The sequence below is a fragment of the Strix aluco genome, chromosome 6, assembly GCF_031877795.1.
Source record: "Strix aluco isolate bStrAlu1 chromosome 6, bStrAlu1.hap1, whole genome shotgun sequence".
Lineage (NCBI taxonomy): Eukaryota > Metazoa > Chordata > Aves > Strigiformes > Strigidae > Strix > Strix aluco.
This window is the reverse complement of record NC_133936.1, coordinates 8,599,854-8,622,218: the sequence shown is the minus strand read 5'-3', so window position 1 is coordinate 8,622,218 and position 22,365 is coordinate 8,599,854.

Here is a 22,365-nt window from a genome sequence, read left to right as displayed (position 1 = left end):
CATTTTAAAGTATATGAATGGAAAGCAAATGGGAATCTTCCTCTCCTCAGAAAGGTTTACAGCAACACTGTTAGAAGGAGGGCTACTCGAAAGAGCTCATTTTCTCCTTTCTCCCACTCAGAAGTGGTTCCTAAAACAGATTTTCCTTCCCATAAACTATCTGGAGCTGTAATGAAAGTTGCTTTAACAGAAGGTAGCACTTTCATTCAGCATTACAGGGAGACTGTAAACCTTTGCTACATGCTCCAAATACTACTGTCCCACTTTAGAAAAAGAAAAACAGAAATGGAGAGATCAAATGCTTGTGTGTTTGACCACCTAAAATCAAATGGGTACTTGCCTACGACATCTAGGATTTTCTACTCCTGGACACTAAACAACAGTTAGGTTTTGCTATTATAAAACAGAAAGCTTCCAAATACAATATCTAAGAGCTCATATAGAAACAAAATATCCCCGCCATTATGGACAGATCTCTCTAAAGAACTACAAATAACTACAGAACTTCTCTTTTTTCGAAATCTTGAGCTAAAGAATCCATCTGGGAAGTGCAGCTTGTCTCTGGCTCTGAATTTGACTGACCACTTCAAAAAGCAGTAGCTGACAGAAGAATCTCAATCCTGTAAGAAATTGCCAATTCTGGAGCAATTCTGCTTGTTTCAAATTCCACATATTGCAATTATGAGTGAAACACAAATCATAAGCTTATATGCATATTAAAGTGTTAGAGGTTCGCTTCAACAATGAGCACATTCCATTCTCTTGCATGATAAGTAGCATTTTTCTTTTAATCTTCTTTAATTAATATCCTTCAGCTAATTTTTAATTTGCCTGTATATTATGACCAATGGGCAGATGATTCATAAACTGATACAGCATTTCAAAAACTCTTTAATCAGTAGTTTGCATTCTTAATTATTTCGAAACTTCTATATTTGTCAAAACCCACAGTGCATTATCTTCATTTGTATTATGCCTGAAGGTTTCAGTAAAGAGTCCATAGTAAGTAAATGAAGTTTTGATGGAGCCTGAGAAGTTGTGAATACATCCTTCTCCTTTGCTTGCTTCGTACATTTATGTTTCACAAACATAGCTGTCTAAAAAGCCACGGATTTGGCATGATGCCTGTGGATTGAACTGATGTGGATAACACTAGGTGGTTAAAAATGTAATGGAAGAGAATCTATATATACCTTATATATACCTTAAATAAAGCAAGTGGTGAGATTTTAGTCTATAAAAGAGGTATGTTACCTGCTCAAATGAAAAACTCCAACTCAGAACAGCTTACTCAACAACCAGAAACACAAAATACCTCTTTCAAGTAATAATTTGTTGACTGTCTAGGGTTCTGTACAAAGCAAACACTCAGGACTGACCTGTCCTATGCATCTCAGCATTGAGTTTGTGGGACTGAGCAGAGAGAAAGAAACAACTTCCATTTGATTCTCATCTCGGTTCTCCATACTGCACACCCAATGTACATTAAACAATCATTAGATGAAAAAACAAATAAGCCTTGGAGCAGAGTCTAGACACCAGAGCTTCCCATTCCAGCCAAGCACCTTAAACACTAGTTGCCACAATGATTTTCATCTCTGATCTCCTCTTGGTGCCAGGAATACTGCACAGTGACCCACTTTTTAAATGTGGAAAATCAGACTGGGCATGAGATTTCTCCCTCTGTTTATAGCCTAATGCTGAGACACTCTGGTGGAAAAAGAAATGGGAAATTACAACCATTCAAGTCACTGGCAGCTATATTTGGGAGCAGGTTGTGGACTTCAGAGCATCAGCTCACTTCAGATGCCATAATCTCCCTAAACAAGGGGAAAGATCTCAGATATGGATAGCACTTAGCATTTCCTATGGGCTACTTCAAGTCTCTCTGCATTCAGAGCACATTTGAATTATACTTTTTTTTTTTTTTTGGCTGTTGTCTCTAATTCCCATTTTCTTTCACAACACTTCTCATTCCTAAACATGCAGCATGCCTCTACGCTGATCACTATGCTGCCTCCATAGATTTGGAAGTTTGTAAGCCAGTCCTTGTGAACTGTGTTATCTACAGCGCATTATATTCAAGGGCGAGAGACCCGAGCAGATCTGTATGTTGCCCCTGAAAATCCAAACTAAAATGTAGTTCTAATAAAGAATAAATTGTCAGTGCACAATTGAAAAGCACTTCCAGGACAATGGTTCTGTTTTCAGGTGCATTCACATTCCTTTAAAATGGAGCAATCATGGGCTGCTTCAATTCATCTTAAAATTTCAATATAGGCAAAAATAAATCTATTATTACATTTTTGTCTCTGACATGCAAACTTTGAGAAACTGAGCAAACTAGTTAGCAAGGTTGTCGAGAGTAACTCAAGTGTGTAAATAATGAAAAAACCAAATCAAATCTCAAAAGAAAGGAAAACTCATCAAAATAGACACCTCAGTGTAAAATACAACTAAGTAGAGAGCTTGTACAGGAATGAAAAGGGCCTTCATTGGCAAAAAGCATTCCTCAGATGTGAAAGGTACAGAAATACACAAGGGTTTAGATGGACTTATAAAGAAAACAGAACCCTGGCTCTTGAGTTCATTAATGAGAATAAGAGTAGGGCACCTCATGGGAGTGAAGCATTTACTACATCCTACAAATTACCAAAATTTGGACAATCACAACAAAACTGAAAATAAAGGGGTAAATAGTCTCCATCCAAAGGTGTAAAAAGTCACCAGTACATCAGATAGGATATTTGTTCATATAATTTGACAGCAGTATGCTATGACCCAGAGAAAAAAAACATGCTATGCATATTTTTAAAAGGAGCAAGTGAGGAGATAGAACTGACATTTTTCAAGACTTTAGTACCATTACTGTAGAATGAGTAAATCTAGGACAGAGAGGTAAATGAAAACTGTGATAAAATGTCACACAGTTTTATCAAGCAAGATTGTGGCAGTCTATAGTGTCTCTCTTCAATAAGGTAACTGGTTTTTTAGACAAGCTCAATGCATTGAAAGTAATCTCTATAGACTTAAACCAAGAATTGCTTTCACTGCCTCAAGGGAGATTAATTATTAAAGTGGAAAAAATGGAGATGAAAAGAATAACTGTTAGGTAGGTAAGAAGAAGAGATTACAACTGTTTATACTATTGGGAACAAAAGGGGTGTCTTTCTGAAATCAGTGCCAGTCCCAGTTCTGCTTAGTATTTTAATAAGAATATTTGTCCAAGGAGAAGATTGTCTAAGAAGGTGCATGGTACTGAAGCTTCAGGTAACACGGAGTAGGAGGGTAACGGCAATTAGTGAGAACAAGTTTTCATGCAAAAAAATTGCCAGTCACAGAGATGGAAAAAAATTCAACAATGCAACAGCCTGCATTTATAAGCAAGCATTTTGATGCTGGAATCTTGGCCTTATTACATGAAGGTGACAGTAAAGAAAGAAAGCAAAAGCTGTACGGTTAATGGTAAGATAATAACATAGTGCCAAACCAGCTACCTCCAGGGATCACCAGGGCTGCTCATGGGTAACACTTCACTTTAGTAAACAAAGCTTTAGTGAATAAACTCTAGAAGATTATTTACATGTAGAAAAGAGTCAAAATGTACACAAGGTTTCTGGGTTTAAGCCCTCAGGCCTATCCCTGTTAAAGTGCAAAAGGGATAAACAATATCAAATTAAAAGTTTGCAAGCTAGAGTACCAGTTGACAAGGACAGACATGGACTAAAACCTTGATTTGAAAAATAAACTCATGTTCATATTGGGATGAATTCAAACTTGAGGACTGCCTCAGTTTAAGCCCAGATCTCAAACTCAGGAACATTCAGATTTTATGCTGGAGTCAAGGCTTGTATCTCTGACACTGTTTCATCTCATAAAATGAGAAGCAGCATAAAGTAGGCCATAAAGGACATGCTGCTCTATTCCTGCAGTGTGTGAACAGTTTACTTTATTCACTGAGCTTAGAGAAGGGCAAGATTCCTCTCCCACTCTTACCTGAGGAACAGGCAAGATGAGTCAGTGAGCAGGAGAGGGGTCTAGGCAGCTACTGCATGCAGGCTCTGCACAGCCTGGAAAGGGATGGCCACTCCTTGTCACTGAAGGAGAGGTTGCTTATCACCTAGGTGTGTCTTGATCCACATTCTCCCTGTCCTGTGAAAAGCCCTTCTGGGAAACATCTGTATATCAGATAGTAATGCTCGGACACTGTTCTCCCAGTCTACTCACTCTAATTTTCTTCATCCTTTTCACGAGATTTGAGTTTAGAAATTAGTAATGGCCGTGTCTGTCACGCTTACCAGAACAAAAGATGAACAGGTTCCTACTTCCAAGCATTCCAGGATAAACAAAAAGCAAGCAGGAGGATTACTACAAATGCTCAGGGATAGTTCTCTGCTCATTAAATGTATTTACACTAGACAGGTACTACAAGTGATGAACATAGAATGTAGAGACTCCAGTAAAGACTATAAAAAACCTGAAGCAGCTCTAGCCCAATTTGCTACATCCATTCTGCAAGGCATCCAGCTGGGGAGAGTGAGGGGAGGCAGAAGGCACCGAGAGTCCAGAAATGGAGAAACTACAGTGCCTTTGGCTTCAGATTATGGACTTTTTACCACAGTGGAGGTAGAACTGACAATGACAGACAGAAACGGGATCTGAAGTACATACCTGCATTTAACTAAAGTAGTCACTAGATGTCACTGTAAAATGCGTCGAACACAACAGAGGACAAAATATACCTGCCAACACCACTCAGGACTTCCCAGCTACAACACTGCATTCTTCATAGAGAGCCAGGAAATCTCAACGCCTTACTTGAAACAGTAAAAAACTTCCAGAATCAGATATCCATTAAAAGTTTGGGCATTGAATGTCCCAGGCACTGAATGCAGATCTCAGACTTGCTGGAATTTCAGCATTCTTGATGCTGAGCATTAATGGAAACAAAATGGTCAAAGGTGGCTTATACACATCATACGAAAACATTTGAGTTTCACTCTACAGCTATAACATGTCTATCTTGGACCTTTTGCCAAGTTTATCTCATTCTAAGCAGCACAAAATCCACTGCTGAAACCAGATCTTTTTAAATGATTAGACTGTCTCCTAACAAGAATGCTCAGTAGCACCTACAGCATAATCTTTTGGGTCATATACACTTCCTGGGAAGTAATGGCAATTAAACTTCTTTCCTCACTGAGAAAGCATTCTGGACAACCTTCTTGTAAAAGTGAATTTTTAATGCCATCATGTTTACAGTTCTAGTTACTGCTTTTTTACTCTGCATTACTAGCTGGAAATTTTAGTTTCTTCATTATGAATGTAATTCCCATGGTACCTTCCTTTGTAGCAACAAATTTCTTGTGGCCCTGATCCAACTGGAAAAAGTAGAAAAAGTAGTAATTTGTGGTTTTTTTCACTTTAATAAACCAAACAGGAAGCTTCTTGTGGTTTTGTTTTGGGTTTTCTTTCCTAATAAAAGAAAGATCGCATCTTGGTTCCTTATTTTGTATGAAACATTCTTTGATGGCTTGCTGATATAAATACATAACAGATGGAAATTCAGCCTTCTGTAGCTCTGTTCCCCCCAGAACATATAACCACTGTCTATATAACACTGCAGCTCCTTCTCTGTCTTTTTTTTTTTTACTACTAATGAATTTATAATATACTATCCCTTCTCCTACTTCTGTCTCCATGCTTTCACTTCTCCCTTTTACATAGAGGCTGTGAATTACTGTTTGTTCTTCTTTCTCACAAACCTGTTCTTCCTATTTTCCCATTTACAATGGAAGAGGCTCAGTTCTGTGAAAATGCATTTGCTTCTCCATCCCATCTCAGGCATGTCATCTACTCAATGTAACAGCTGCTAGTTTCTATGCCTGTCTTTCCTCCTTGTTGAGTGCTTATCCAACTACTCAGTTTCCAGTAATTCTCTAACAGTCGCTGTTGTCTGGGCAGTTCCAGCATCTGGACTCACTAGTACTGATATTCCTTTCACAGCAGCAAGAATCAGGGGTAAATCATAACCTTGCAGCAATCAGCAGCAAAATTCCCACTGGTCTCAAGAAGATTAGGAGTTTTTACAGACTTATATTACTAGAGAAGAAAGGAAGCAGGGCTTCCATTTCTGCATTCATCTGTCTAAATTATTAAACAAAATAATCTGCAATAATTTTGGGTTAGTTGTGATTTAGCAGCCCATTCATAGTGGATCTGATGAATGAATGATTTTGTGATTCCTGTTCTGTGGCTGTATTTTTGACAGGTCTCATGATGTTAAAAAACCCACACTATTTATTTCCATGATTAGACATCAGCATTCTCTATGTAAATTTGACTTTATCTTTTAATGATTTGTACTTTAAGTACTTTTATGTGATTTTAAATTTTAATGTACATTTTAATTTTCTTTTTGTCTGTTCTTTCCTAAGTCACTTCAAAATACCTTTAAAAGTCACTTGAGCTTGCAGCAGCTGTACCACGCAGCACACTGGGAAAGGTGGCATTATTTCCCTCAAAGAACTGAATTAAATTTATATTGTAGGACCATTTTACCTTTGGTGAACTTGAATTCCCACTTATGAACAAAACCCACTAGAAGTCTGCCTGCATGAGGCCTTCAGGACTCATCCTGGAACTTGAAAAAAATAAATGACAACTCACATAGTATTTCTTAGTTCTTATCTCTATATCATACATACAAAAAATATTTTAAAACTAGATTTTAGAAGACTTCACAAATAATCTGATTTGCAGACCTTTCTATTGAGTTCAGCAGGTTGTACCTTTGCAATTCATATGCATTGAGGGATATAGTCTCCAAAACAGAAATAAAATCTACAGGAAGCATATTTGTCTCCGCTTCATAACTAGGGAGCTCAGATACAAGATTGCTGGAGTGCCTAATTTAAGCACCACGGCTGGCTTAGTTTTGGTGTCAGGACTATTTCTCACCACAGATTGTATAGGAAGTCTGACTCTGACAGCTGAGGAAAACTGGCAGACTAAAACTTGTTGCTCTTTTGAACTATGTATCATAACACCCAATGCAGCCTTGTATATTAAGCAGACAGAATTCCACTCTTCAGAGCTGTACCTCCACAGAATCCTGTGAACTGCTTAGAGACAAAGACCCTAACTTGTTACCAGCAACCTTTGTCAGACCTTCAGGGCTAGCACAGAAACCTCTATTTGGTTAGGGTATAATTGTCCGCAAGAGAAAGCTACAGATTTTCAAAGAAAGGGATCATAAAGCAACCACTTTCATGAGGTCACTTATCAGCATTTAGGCCTCTGGTGCTAAATTTAATAGATTGTTTAAAGGTAAGCATTCCAAGCTTAAGACACTGAAAAAAAATCACTAAGCATTTAATGAAAAATTCAAAGAAAGAAATGTATGTCTAACTTGGATGATACAACTGATTTAGTGACAGGAGATTTTAGACTTAGGCAGCAGAGCTGCATTTGCTTCCAAAGCAGAAACAGAGCAGGTTGAAAAAGAAAGTTTCAGTTACAAAGTTTTAGGATGAGTTTTGTTTCTGCAACAAGATTTCAGTCCACTGGGATGAAATCCAAGAATCTTCAAGGATGGAAATTTGGCAGTAATTTTGTTTCAGAAATAATATAAAACACATTTCAGATATGAAATAAGCTATCTGCCCCCAGTAGCATTTTGTTACCGGCTACTTAGAACTGGGCTCTTAAACTTCCCAATGCAAACCCTGAGATCTCTGGAAAAACTGTCTGCTTGGATTCTCAGGGTTGCCAAGCCTGAAGCAGTTTAGCCGGCAGGTCTGCCTTAGAGCTACTGATCCTGGAAAATTCAGGTTTCACTGCCAGTGTTCCAGTAAACTGTTTTGATTTGACGGAATGAAAAATCTTGCCATATATTGCTGCTGCAGCAGCAGAGACAAACAACCACCCTTGAAAACATGTTACATGCATTGTTAATGCATAGGAAAATGAATACTGTGAAATTACTCTGTAAGATGGTGAAGTCTGTTGTGCATATAAAAGTTACCAGAAGTGTTCAAATGCTTAATCTTAATGCCTTGGTGACCAAGTTCTTAACAGAAGACACATTACTTCTATTTAAATCATCAGATCAAGCCTTCCCTTTGGAAATATGAGAGAGAGATGACTATCTCTGAATCCTAGAACAATGTGACATGGTCATGTATATCTTTAATATGTAAAATACACACATATATATATATAGCCTAATGATCTAAGATAGGTTTTCAACATAGACACAAAAAGATTGATTTCAGTCATTGGTATATAAACAATCTTGGGAAACGTTAGAAGAAGCTTTCAGTATTACTCTATGTGGCAGCAGGTTACAAGTAAAAGACCATTTTTTGTTACAGAAGGACTAACACAGATAAACTTTTAGGAAATATTCCCAAAGGCAATTTTAAAGAGATTTTGTTATTTGCAGAAGGCACTGTTGCTGTTTAATTTATAAAGTTAATAAAATGATTTCTAAATTATTTAATAAGGCAGGGAGTAATCACAAAGTTAATACTTGTCTGCTTTGTTAGTGGTATGAATCATACACCAGATTAAAACATTCTGATCATGGAATAAACAACTATAACAATTTTAGTTTAAATAAAAAATAACTACAAAGCAAAAGGACTTAGCTTTACTGTTTTTCGAAGAAGGAAGTGGGTCTTGTGCCTGAGCAATGGTTTTTATTAGATTTAAGAACTTGTTACTATTTTTTTTCTTTTAACACATGCTTTTTTACATCCCTTATTCTTTATTATCATAAAGTATTGCTAATTTATAGCACTATTGAATACAAGCACTTTATCTCAGGCTTTTGTGAATTGCCATGGTATTTCTAGGGCAGGGTGATCTGAGGGAAGAAAGAAATGACTTGTGGCTCAAATCTGAATATACATCCTTGGAAAGATGCAGACAGAAGAGAGGGAAAAACGAGGGGAGAAACAAAAGATAATTTAAATTCCTTCCTTTCTAAGTCTAATGATCAAGCCTTTCAAATCCCTTATAATACACTTTAAAAAAGACTGAAGTTGCTACAAGTAGCAGAGCATCTCACTGTGGGTTCAGCCCTGCTCTGATGTTAGTTGATAGATATCATACAATCTGTGTACATATAGTGTGTCTGTGTGTGCACACCGTGAAGGATTAGGACTGTCCTTGTAAATAAATTTAAAATAGATGGAGAGCTTTGTATTTTTCATTTGACTAGTGCCTGATGTTGCTGTTAGTAATGTGCAGAGCTATTATTGAAACTTACCTGCAACTAAACCCTTTGTTCAAAGATTTAGAAATATCTGGGGAATATTACGGAAAGAAACCCAAATAATTGTGTCAAATAGCCAAGAGTCTTATATTTAAACAACCCCATAAACTCATTTTATCCTGTTGTAAAGTAGAAAATAATGAATATGTCCTCTTTTTCAGCATTTTTAGTTTCCCAATCAAGACTGCAAATGGAAGACAAGAAGTTTTCATTTGTTTCTTGGATTCATACTTTTAATTAACAACAACTGTTATTATCTACCTCAATTTATAGCTTCAGGATGTGCATGGCTTCCACAAGAACTTCTTAGTAAATCCACAGTGAATCACTCAAATTCATGTCTCAGTGTAACAGCCTGCCATTACAATTACAGTCTAGCATTTAGCAAGTACAAGGGGAGCAATGCAGAACAAAAAAGACTGTCAGAAACCAAGGGAGAGATGTCTCTAAGTGGTATAGGCTCTTCCTTCCAGAAATCATTCTGGCAGCTGAGTCTCCTAGCCTGGCCACATTGTAGTAAAGTAATAAGCATGGAAAATCAATCATGCAGAGTCAAATCCTCGATTCCCACTGATTTCACACAGGTTGTGCACAGAGGGGCAGCGTCCATTGCCTTTACTTAAGCAGTGGTCATATGAAGTCAAAGTTCATTCAAGACTTACCTTCTGGAGCTTCTTTATACTTGTGGTGATTGTTGGTCTGGCAGCCCATGTGATGCAAGAAGAGGAGGAAAATGCCACTGTCTCCTCAGGCACATTTGGCAGGGTACTGCAGAGAGCGTTCCAGCCTCCAGCTCTACTGTGGCCAGATTAAGGCTTTGGGAAGGAAGACCACCTCTTCCCACCTACCTATCTGCAGACATTTCTGTCTCTGAGCTCCACCAAATCCACTCCCACCCCTAATCCACTACCTCCAGCCCTCCCAGCAGCAACTGCCAAATGCACCCTCCTGTTCCTGCCACAAGCCTCACCCAGAGAGTCAGGGTTAGGCTTGGCAGTCCCCCACCTTTAGTAACAACAACAGCCGCCACTGCCCATCTCTCTGTGGCAGGCGCCAGAGGGCTGATTCAGCCATGTGGGCTACCTTCACCCCTTGAATAGCAGCTCCCTGTCTCCTCCAGGGAAGCAGTGGTAAGCCAGATGAAAGCATTGCACAGGCCATGAGCTGAGCCACACTCACCTAGAAGCATTCCAAGGGCCTTAGCTCTGATCCTAGGAACAAAACTTCTCAGGGAGCTTATATCCCACAGTCCAACAACTGGCATTGCTACTGCTACACATTGAGGCCAATCTCATCTTGTTCCTTCCTTTCCTGCCCCACTGGCACACACGAGAACAGCAGATGTTAATGGCTTCCAGACATAAAAGTCTAAGTCACATATTCTTTCTTCCCAACCTGTTTTTTCTTGCATCAGTCACTACAGCAAACTGCATATACCAACTCTTTCTGCAACCAAGACTTCTACATACCCCTGATGAAGCTGCTACTATGATTATTGTTAATGTGTTAGTGCTAAAAAAAAAAAAAATCTTATGTCAATGGTTTTTTTTATAAAAGAATTGTAATATGAAGCTGCTGTTCAAAGTAGGAATATGGAAAGGGGTGGAAGGTAGCTCCTGAGTCATGCAAAGCTTGTTTTTCATGATAGGGGACTGGATATCACTTAATTCCTTTGATCCGTGTCTCCCACAACATGTACATGCACATGCATACATACTCTTACCTCGCTCCTCTTACTATTAACAACTTTCCTTTAAAGGTATTACACTTGGTTGACTTACAATACAGATTTCAGAGGTCAGGGTGACATACATGAGAGCTAAGGATAGACCTTGTTTAGTCAGAAGGATCTAGCTATGAATATTGCAGAGAAGATTAGATGATTTCAGAGTCCAGGCATCTTTAGAGAAGATGGCAAAGCAAGCTTTCCTTTAAATAAGCCCACTCATGACAAGAATGACTCCCACAATACTGGCCAAACCCTGCTTCCCAGACAAAAACACATCTATAGCAAGGGGCAATGAAGCAGGGCGGGGGGGGGGGGGGAATAAATACATTTTCAATGGAAACCTTAGAACATTGCAGTAAAGCACATACACTAAATGAAATTATTAAAAAATGAAAGTAAAATCATACCCCATGTTAATTACTTGAGCAGAGCTTTGACCCCAAAAGGTGGAGAAATAGGAAGATATCATGTAGTTCTCTTAGGGACTTCTTGTGCTGGGTAAATTACAAGATATTATTCAGAGACTACAGTGTTCAGGGGGCAATGTGGAACTCCAGAGTATGCAGCCAGATATTACTTACCCTGACTTGTTCTGAAGATGTAGCAATGTAAGTACATCGTTTTCCACCAACTGTAGCTGTAGATGTTTGTACTAGGATGTGTGTACTAATTTTAGTTACACGTGTGTTTCCCAAGGACTTCTGACAGGTGATTTATCACCACTGAATGTCGTGAAAGCATGCCGCTCCTCTCCGAATCAATCCTTGTATCAGAGTCTTGATAAGCTGATAAATGCATTTTGTACTATCACTTTCTAGTAATTTGTTCTCAAAGCTTTCTTTTTTCAGACTGCTCCTTTGATATTCTGTAATGCCATGGACTGTCTTTGAAGAGTGAATAATAATGGAGAGCTTTAAAGAGACTTGTAAAAGTTATGAAGTCATAAAACTCTATTTGATTCCTCCTTCAGTCTGTTTTCTGAAAGTGTGCTGAATTTTAATAGTGAAGAGATTGCATGGGCTTTGAATGAAAGATTCTTTTTCCTCTCAAGCCACGATTTCTACTGCGCTATCCTCACTGATATTTCATTGCCTTCAGGATGATGGGACATATATAGGATTTCTTTTCCAAGTCACTTATCAACAGTGTTTTGGGACGTTCAGCCAAAGAAATGTATGCCTATTCTCTAGGATTTCCTTTTCAAATGTGTGGTGTAAATCAATTCTGTATGGAGCTACAGTCACTGTGATACAGAAGGTATGCCAAAAGACACTTTTGTAAATAGGGGGTGTACCTGTTTTCCATTTCCTCCTTCTCCCTGGCAACTGTGTATAGGAGCTTCCCATAAATTGAGTCCATTTCTCTTCCTCTTTTCCTAAGGTGCGACTATGTTGTGAATAATTGATGCTTCTGCAAAGAAAAAATAGCTTTCTTAATCATGTTGCACAGTTTTGACTTCCACCAGCCCATTAACTCAAAATAAACTACTAAGCATTCTAACTGTCTGCTCAGTGTCTGCACAGTGACATTTACCAGGAGAGAGGCAAGAAATAGTCAGTGACTGGAGATTTTTACAGACCAGAATAGTGACACTGTAATCTTGCTGTTTCCCTCCCTATACCCATCAGCCTCTTTTCCAATTTCTATGTCCTTTTCTAGACACAGCTAAAATGACCACTAGAAGTGCCCCTTAACATGTGTTCAAATCAAAAATACAGGTATGAGAATTCACTTGAAATTTAAAAAAAAAAAAAAAAAAGAAAGAAAAAGAAAAGGAAAAGCAATTTAAGCATTCTCTGGTTCCAGGACATACAGCAGAAAAGACATTACCATTACTAAGCTAATTTCTGAAGTCAACAGATGGTCTTGCTACGTTTAGAGCACTTGGAAGTTGTTTGCTCTGTTCATTGTTTGTTACAGGAAAAGCCTTGGAAGTAGTTTCAAAAAGACTGTAACCAGAAGGTTTTATACCAATCCTTCCTAAACCAGCATTTCTGACATAGCCGAAAACAACTTTTACAGTTGTGAGTAGGTGTAAATGTCACAAGACATTTGTAAGTACACACAAGCCAAATTAGAAACAACAAAGAAAAGTCTGATGTTGTCACCCCAGTGTATGACAGCAGCCCACAGATGCTGAGGCCAGAGATGCTTTGGTAAATAGAACAATTTGGAGCATTGTATGAGCCATCAACATAGCAAAATAAGCTTCTTGGAGGCACATGGTTATGCCTCTTCCTGAAAAAAAAAAAAAAGTTAAAAGCACAAAATAACTTCTTATCTGCAAGAGCTGATTAACAACTGCCAGCTATGTATCATACAAGTGGAAGCATGAGCTCTTTAAATGGGAACTTACAGAGGTATAATGGCACTTGGCTAATTAATACCATGCCCTTGTATCAACTATCTCTGTGTTTTGTTTTAAGGAAAAAAACCCACACCTTTTTCTTGTCACGGTCTTATACTACCATCAAACATCTGGTACACAAATGATCAATATTTAATATTGCTGCCTACTGTGGTCACATCCAGTCATATCTAGTAATTGATGATTCATTCACAGTAACTCCTTGCAATTATCATGGCAAAGATTGGCAATATATAGGCATACATGGTACTAAAACTGCATAACCACAAAGTATTTCACCCATGCATTCTCCATTTGCTTCCTCCATTTATGGATAATAGTACTATTTGCAGACAACAGCAGCAAAACTTTTCTCAAGGGATTTATTTATATCACTGTATTTCTTGGATTATGGTTTGTATTTTCTAGTGTAATAAGTGCCCCAGAGAAACACTTAAGTGCAGCATTCAAAAGAGAAGTTCATTTTCCTGCCCAATAATCCCTGCATTCTAAACCATTAAATAGAAGGAGTGCATTAATGCCACACTGTTCTGTGAACTGCAGTCACCCTTCCCCAGTCTGCACTCCTACTAACAGAGGACAGAGGGACCGCAGTCTCGCTTACTCAAATGTAAATAATTAACTTGCCTGAACCATGCCCATAGACTGGTGAAAAGGAAGATATAGCTTCTGTGTTTTAGTAGTGCTTATATTTCCAAATTATGACCCAAAGCTATTGTTGAAGTCCACTAATAGAAAGAGATGGTGGGTGAAAGACTGGGTTATTGCCATGCCTTTCCTGTGAAAAACTTGAGGTAAAGCTGAGATAGTGGTCTACTTTGTAATTTTTCCTATATTAATTAGTATAGATAGAATGTGCTCTCAGTGATGCCCTACACTTCCTATGTAGATTATCTATCATCCATTGTCATGCGTCCTAAATTACAAGTCCCTGCTGCCTAGGCTGAATAATAAGGTACTTGTAACAGCAGCTGAAAGGAATAAAAACAGGCAACCAAAACCAGAGCTTTTACCTCCTTTCATTCTTATTTTCCCCTGTCCTTTTAACATCCAGCAGGCCACAAAATGAATGACAAGGATTAAACTATTTGGCTGCCAGATTATCTCGGTGGCTGTTTTTAGCAGAATATCCATGCATATTGAGACAGCAGGATATGAGCAGGTGAATCAGACTCTGCAGGGTCACTGCACATCTGACTCTTACTGTATTAGCTGCTCCCTCACATTAGAAAGACTCAGAAAAAAAAGATATCCCATCTAAATGAATGCTAAATACTGAATTGAATCAAAGCCAATAGATGTGGACTTCGATGGTCTAACAAATCTGACCTAAAAGGAAAAGGAATTCTGCAGATGACCTACCTGAAAACTCCCATCATGCTTGCACCTGCCCATCCTTTGAGGTACATTTTGTTTAGTTCCTGTAAAATAAAGACATGCCTCACTAGCAGGACATATGAAAGTGTATAAACTAAAATTCCAAAGCTACTATTGTGTCTTCAGAAACCTTAAACTATGATTTCAAATGCTCATTGTTGTGGTGCAGTCCCATTGTTTCTTTGTTGCATACATTTTCTCATTAGATTGAAAGGTGGTTGGGTAAGAGGACACCCCCCCTGTATTTTACCTGTGCAGTGCCTTGCACAATGAAATATTTATTTCCAAATGGAGATTCCAGGCTTTATTACTCATGAATAATATATGTAACTTGAGTTATAACCTCCCAAAGACCTACTTACAAGTCAATTTTTCTGTCTGTTCAGCATTGTGCTTCCTGACTACAGCCACTAATAATATTTTCTTACTTTACAATAAAACTTGTATTTTAAATAACCTCACTGGACTATGTATCTGTTAACTGTTCTTTCTCCCCTTATCTAAAGTACACCACTTAGTTAAATTAAACTGCTTATTTGAAAAAAAATTCTCTCCCTCAACTGAAAAAAAGTTGCCATTAGCAACGTAACCTAATGAGCAAGTTAGCCCAGTGGATGAGACATCCAAATGTTCAACTTAAATAAAGAGCAAAAGAATTTGCTCTGATCATAGGGGATTGCTCGGTGGGGAAACCAGCAGATGAAAAAAATTGTAGATTCTCATGACAAGCACCTACAAAAACAACATCTTCTATATTCCTCAGATACACGCTCCACCTTTTATGAACCACTTTAGGACAGTGGGCTGTGCTTCCATGCAGAACATCTTCATAGAAGAGGAAAATGTTCTATTAAAAATCTACCTTGATGATTTTTTACAGAGGAGAAAGAACTGAGACAACACAATTTGCTTGCCTAGTCACTTGTAAGCTTTCCCTGATTCCTCTACATAAGTGAAGAGAAGATCATTTCTAAGGATATTCAAAGTGCTACTGATCATTTCTAAGGATATTCAAAGCAGTACTTTACTAAGACCTTAGCCCAGACATACTGTCAGTTCTGGAACACTCTCATGCTGAAGATGCCCTCTAAAAGGCATTCAGCAAAAATAACTGAACTTAGTAAACAGATGTAACAGAGTAAGTCAAGAGCATCTGTGTTTAGTCACCTTGTATTTTTAGGTATTTTAGGTAAACCCCTCTCTGTATATTTAAGAGGGTGTTGCTTTGGGAACATTACTAAGCAGTGGTGCTACAGGGAAGAGTCTACTACCTAAAAAAAAAAAAAAAAAAAAAAAAAAAAAAGTTGTTCCTCAGCCATAATGCACTTATCTTGGGCTTTCTAAGATGGACTGCACCCTCCAAGGAAAAGTCTGACTAAAACACTAAATGGAAAAGCTGCAGTTGCCTTCTTGGTTATATGGGCTTCACATCTCCCATTGTGCCTCTCAGATTTTAGAGTTGAAATGTCCAACGGGCCAGAAAAATTGAAAAACTGGGAAAAAAAATGACACTTAAAGCCTGTTGATTAGGCTAAAAACTTCCAAATGCTAAGCATTAAAGATAAGGCATACTTCCCAGCAGTAGAAAATTGAATATTGAGTTCTAACAATTACAATTGCCATTTCTGAGCCTTCTAAATGATGAGTGGTTTCATTACAGATAATGTTGATAGCATGACAGCTCTGTGAGAGTATAAATACCTGCCATACAGCTAATACAGTGTGCTTACCTGCTTCTGGCAGCCAGAAGAAACTATCAATACATATGACAAGATAGTAGAATGGACTTCCTAAACTAACAAATTCAGCCTCTGCTATCAGCCAGCTATGACACACAATCCTCTTCATAAGCTGATTAAAGAACATCCCCAAAACTAGCTGGGGAAAAGGATTTTTACTCTCATTACTTTTCCTGGAAGGACACTCCAGAACCTCAAACATTTAGAAAATTCTGATTTCCTGCCTAAATGTAATTATGACCCAATTTGTTCTTATGCCAAATTTTCCTTTTGGGTAAATGGTTGTTCTTCCTCTCTGGTGTTTTTCAACCAAGACATCTGTATGCAGCAACCACACTTCCTCTAAGCCTTTGCTTTGTTAAGCTAAACAAACCAAGTTATCTTATTCCTTCTTTCTTAGGATAAAAAGACTTCACCCTAGACTGTTTGCCTTTGTTGTTTTTTTCTGGCTTATATTCCAGTATTAATGAATCCTTCTCAAACAGGAGCACCTGTACATAGTGAGAACAGTATATAGTATTGTATCTAGATTTTATAGGATGGATCCATGCCTCCTCATCTCTACCCACCCAACTCATCAAAGATTTTTTTTCATGGCTGCATCATACTGTCAGGTCTGTCATATTGTTACTAATACTTGAGTTGTGTCTGCTACTGGCATTTTGAATAGGTAATCTCCCAGTTGATAGCAAACATTCTTCTTTTTATCTACCTAAATTAGGACTTTGCATTTTATATCACTAAATTGAAATCCATTTCTACAAGCGGGGTAGTTTAGCTCTTCTCATACATTTCCAAGTCCCTTTGAGGAATTCAATCTTTTCCATCTTTGGGGCATCATTTTATCTCTTAGTTTTTAGCAAAAATACAAAATAAAACTCGTTACTACCTCAACTGAGGAGCTTCATTATTATTCCTTCTCCAGTATTATATTTCTCCTTTCAGAATAACCTCCTTTTAATACTAATTGTGGTGCTTTAGGCCATTCCTCAAGTCTATTTATAATTCTTACACTAATATCAATTTTAAAATATCTAACAGGTAAGTTTATTTAAATATAACATGCTCTATCTCAAGCCTCTTCCTGATCTGCAACTACGGTGTTCAGGCACTTTTCTTACTATAAGATACTATTGCTTTCACATGAGATACTGCCAGAACCCAAACCACAAAAATGGTGGTTTCCTGCACATTAAGATTTCTTAAGAAGATCTTCTGGTAAATAATACAGTAATAGAGTCAAGAGCTTCTAATATTTTGTCATGGTAGACTATCCACACAGATATTTCCACACAGTAGACAGAATCTAAAGTTTTGTAATAATGAGGGCCCTCCATTTCTTCCCCAGTCCTTTTCTTCCCCATTCCCACCCCTTCCTTCTTGTGGTGGGTTGACCCCAGCCAGCAGCTGCACCACACAGCCGCTTGCTCCCTCTCCCCAGCAGCAGGATGGGGGAGAGATTAGGAAGAGCAGAAGTGAGAAAACTCGCAGGCCCAGATAAAGACAGTTTAATAAGTGAAAGATATTGGAAGAGAAAACCCAAAACAAGTGATGCAAAGGTCATCACTCACCACCTCCTTCAAATACAGTGGTGCCCAGCCAGCCTCTGAGCAATGGCCACCTCCTCAAAACCCCCTTCTCATAATTTTTTTTGCTGAGCTGATGTTATCTTGCATGGACTATCCTTTTGGTCATTTTGGGTCAGCTGTCCAGGTTGTGTCCCCTCCCAACTTCCTGCCCACCCCCAGCCTACTTGCTGAGGGAGCAGAGTGGGAAAAAGAGAAAGCCCGGCCACTGTGCGAGGACTGCTCAGCACAGCCAAACACTGGTGTGTTATCAACACTGCTTTAGTCACAGATCCAAAACACAGCACCATAGGGGTTGCTAGGGAGAAAATGACCTCTGTCCCAGCCAAACCCAGTGCGCCTCCAAAGCCATAGCCAAAGCCTTCAAACTGCAGACAAAGAAGAGAAGGAGCCACATGCACTTTCAGTTGACAAAATGACTCTCGCTTTTCAGAGAAGCTGTTGTACTAATTTACATGTTGTGTACATTTTCAAGGACAGCACGTCAGTGCTGCCAGCATGTGAAAGAAAAACATGAAAGTTGTCAGGGTTTAATTAATGGAAGGATTTTTATAAATCAAAAGTACATTTTGGAAAATTCACAATGGTCAGGTTTAGCCTCAGAAACATAGAAAGTAAATTGGGGCTGTCAAACAAAATTTAATCTTCTGTACTTGAAAGAGACAAGACAGGCAATGGGACGCAGGGACACGGTACTCTGTAGATGAAGGGCCTAATTGAACCATTAACATCCACGGAATAGTGCCATGTTGATCCAGCAGAACTTGTAGATTGATCATGGCTTGGGGGAATTTTCACAACACAAAGAATACCTTTTTTGTATGGCCAACAAGGCCACTCACTTAGAAAGCACTAATGACAATAGTAATAAGATTTTAGAGCACTCCTAGGAGCTCAGGATGTTGTTTCCTATCTTAGTTTATGCCAAAGGGCTGGGGAGTAGGGGAACAGACTAGGGATACCAAATAAACAGCAATTAAGGGTTTGATCCAAACTGTACGACTGAAGATATAACTTGCATCAGTGCTATCTTTAAGTATAACTGATTCGTTAGCAGAATGCCAGAACTAGATTATTTTTTAAAATAAAATTACCACAGTAAGTAATAATCCAGCACATACATCTTTATACACAGAGCCTAGAAGATACAGAGGCAGAAGGCTTGCTGCTGTCATCTCTGACCAAGGCATCTATTCATATAAAACAGTTTGAGAGAATGAGGCAATCTTCCTGCAACTTATTTTTTTCCCAATTTTTATACTCTTCTTTTATACTCTTTCCCGTTTTTTTTACTCTTTCCTTGTTTTTATAAATTGCTCAGTTCGGACACTTAACTTTCTCCATCAGAACTGTTTTATGTTTAAAGGGAAAGCATCCAGGTCATTGATGTACAGCAGTTCTTGGAGGAGGATTCATGCTGCTCTACAAACCCCGTTGGAGGAACACTCACTCACCTCCCCCACCTTTCCCTGCAGGTGTACCTCCTTCAGCACGTCCCACCCAGAAGCACTCCCTTGTCCCTGTCCCCTTGGCACAGTGAGTTATGTGCCTCAGGGACCCAGTGAACCAGTTTATGCAAAGAAAGTCCCCTCCACAGAAGGGAGACTGCTCTTTCAACTAAGTATCTGTCCTATTACAGAATGTGTTACAAAGGGCTCCAAGAGAAAGGCATGAAACTGGAGTGCTGGTGGAAAGGGCAAATTATTTGCTGAAGTGTAAAGAATTTGTTTCTTGTTCTCACCTAGTCTAATTTCATACATTTCTTTTGTCTCACTATTGTTCCAAAGGCATAAATATATAAATGAACAGGGATTTGATGTGTATAAGTGTATAAATGATTTTTACTAATGGACAGTTCTAACTGGGATAAGCTCTCACTATAGTATCTGTCTGCACCAAATTCAGGCATGTTCTTAGAGATGCTTTTAGTATAAATAGTTAAAAAATAGAGAAACCATTCACAGAATTCAGATTTGTAAACATGAATTGCGAAAATTTCATTGACAGTTTGGATCATCTCTCATTTTAAATGAGTTTTAAACTGGTTTGTACTTCTTGATTTTTCCTCTGATTTTATATTTATTAAAATACTTCCTAGCACAGCTATAACATTTTATGGTACATACTCAAACAGCATATTCACTCATTCTTTAATAACTGATACTTGAAGGTTTAGAGAAGTCTGAACTGCACCTACGTCCATAATACAAGAAAGCACTAAAATAATGTATTTGTTGAGATACTAAGACAGGGAAGACAAACGAAAAAGACACCAGTGCCTAGCTAATTTTACTTTTAAAACAGTCTGTTAGATATCTTTTAGTAAATTACTTACACAGTTATTTAAGCCAATGGACAGCTCAGGGAATTGTTTCTGTGGCTTCCAATAGAATTCTAAATTTCTTCATTTTACTTATTTTATTGCCATTGGTTGCATCAGACATCTGGGAACAAGTTAAAGAAAACCCAACAACAAAAAAAGAAGGTTTTTGACACTGAGGTCAGAGAATAAAAAGCTACACTGAGAGATCAAACCTACCACAATGAAGAAGGCGTATCCGGCAAGGAAAGGAGGACCCATTCTTTTTTCCCAGGGCAATACCATTTTCCTATGTGAATATACACAAAGAGCTCAAATTATTCATGCAAACATTTCCATTAGGGTCAAGGGGAGTGCAGTGAGCAGGATGTGTAATAGCATTTCCTTGAAATCAGCAGGGACCAGGAACTCTGTAGTGCTAGATATAGTTTATACACACTGAAAGGTCTTTTGGGCTTTTACTGTCTAAACTATAAAAAACTAAGAGGAAAAGAGAAATAGAGGCACAGTGCAACTAACACCTTGATGTACCTTCAACTATATAAATGTTACTTTCTCATTGCACAAACATTTAATTTTTTGCTGGACCAGGGCCAAACTGACTTGACAAAGGTCACATACATACTTTCTGTGGAAGAGTTAAGCACTGAGTTCCATTATTCTAAAATCCAAGGTACATCAGTATTCAGTCCCAGACAATTAATCCTGTTATGTCAAATCCAGGCAATAAGATGCTGTGCACATTTACTTCTGTAACAGCAGTTTTACTGTATCTTTGTAAAGTGATGGAAAAGATTAAGAATAATAAAAAAGATCTAACAACATGTGAAAAGATTTCTTCCTTAATTTAAATGATGTAAAAAACCCTAGAAAGAATAAAAGCAATCAGGTCAGATTCCTTGATGGCACCTGCTATATATTATTCATGTCCACAGAGATCAGCATTTATAATGTGTAAAACCATTCATTTTAAAATAAATATTGTAAAACTGCCTCCTTTACTATCATTTTCAATGTACCTGCCTGTAAGGAATATGAGAATATTCTCTATGACAGAACAGAGCTATCTTTTTTTTTCTTAACCAAGCCAAATATCTGCTAGAACAAGTTAAAATCAAATCCTCCTCTTAAGCAGTATTTTCAGTATGTAGTCTTTCCAGAACAGGCAGTTGCATGTTGCATTTATGAAGTCCCTGAAGTCATGGTTGGACAACAGGACAGGACATAGCATGAACTGACTGACTGAAGCAACTACAATGCAAAAGGAAGTAACAGACTGTCACATCAAACAGGAGGTATCTGACGGAAACCTCTTGTGACAAATTAGAACCTCTTTGGTCTCTGAGAAGTGGGTAGCAAAGTAATGCCCTAAATAAGATTCACTGTTCATCAGTCCTTGTATTTGCAATGTTTCCCAGTCATTTATTTTTGTTGTTTCTTCATTCCTCCTCAAATCATGTAGTTATCAGGAGCTGCAGTCCTTAAGGAATGTGGTATCTGATGCAGTATCTGATGCTGGATTTATTTTGCTCTGTTTATAATTAAAATGGATCACTTCAAAAGCAAAATCAGTTACAACAGTGATGTCTTTTGTTTTGTTTAATTTGCCCAATTTTAAATGCTGGAGCTGGATTTGATTTAGATCTATAAGAAATAATACACCCAAATAGAGACATGAAGTATTTTCATTTTTGTCGGAGGAGGCAGGCTGTTATACAAAATGTATGCTTTTATCCAGATGGTACAGTACAGCTGATGCAAATCCTATGGAGCCCTAAAACTCTGTTCTAAGAGTTGACAGGATCTTACAGCACTCAGCATCTCACGGAGCTGAGCTCTTCAAGTAAACAAGTCATCTACACATACATTTATGCAATTACATTCCAGTTACAAAGACCCTTAACAGTTCTTAAATAGAGAAACACAGCCATGGCCACCAGACACCACCTACATGACCAGCTTCCAT